The following is a 1,000-nucleotide window of genomic DNA, read 5'->3' as shown; positions in this document are numbered from 1 at the left end:
ACACACACACACACACTCAACATGTTTGAGAAACAATGCACAGCCCCTCCTGGCCTCACCTTCATTACCCAATTACACTAATACACTCACCCTGCTTGTAATGAGTGTGTGGTCTGAATGATAGCCAGCCTTGTTGTGTTTTCTCTTACCTCACACTGACACACATACACACATAAGTCTGTCTGTTTGCGTCTGGGTGGATTTCCTCCCTGAGAAGTACAAGTGGAGACCGTGTCTCAGTGTTCACCAGTAAGGGAGTAGAGAATGTGTGGGGCTGAAACATGACACTTTAATGATCTGGAGAGCCTCCAAAAACTGTACGCCCCCACACCTTTTTTTCCCCTTCTCTTGCGAAACTTTGGCTGCAATCGGCCCTGCAGAATAGACTTGTTTGTGCTTCAGAACAGTAGGGAATTGGCTGAAAAACATCATCAAGCTGACAGCCAGAGGGTGTCTTCAGGAGGAGGTGGAGCCCACAGCGGTTGGACACCCACATGAGACATTCCTTGGAAACGGAGAGCTGTAAACAAACATACTTCGGCGCAGAGGTTCCCAAAGTTTTCTGTATTTCAGTGACGTCCAGATAGATTAAGAAATAGAGTGTGAAGCAACCCAACCCAATATGTCATGTTTAATGCAGATGATTTAGTACAGGAGTCCAAAGATTCCACAAAACACCCCCTACATTAGTTTCTTTATTCAATGTAAATTTGAAGAGTGAAATTATAGCAAAATTAGATTTTCTTTTCTTTTTGCCAGGGAGCTCTTAGAGGCCCCCCTCAATATCCCCAGGTGCATCCATGGGATACTTGGCCTGTGTTGACACTACAGGTAAAAATGTCCAATAAGGATTTTCCCCTGTACAACTCACACAGATTAAATTAAACTAAATATTACATATTGTTCATAATTGGTCCTAAACTGATACATAGCAGATTTGTGACAATGAAACTTCAGTTTGAAATGTTATATCAGAATTCATGAAGCTTCTAAGTCACTC

Source organism: Morone saxatilis, unplaced genomic scaffold (genome assembly GCF_004916995.1).
Source record: "Morone saxatilis isolate NCDOM2014 unplaced genomic scaffold, NCSU_SB_2.0 Contig3, whole genome shotgun sequence".
Lineage (NCBI taxonomy): Eukaryota > Metazoa > Chordata > Actinopteri > Moronidae > Morone > Morone saxatilis.
Note: the sequence above shows the minus strand (reverse complement) of the source record.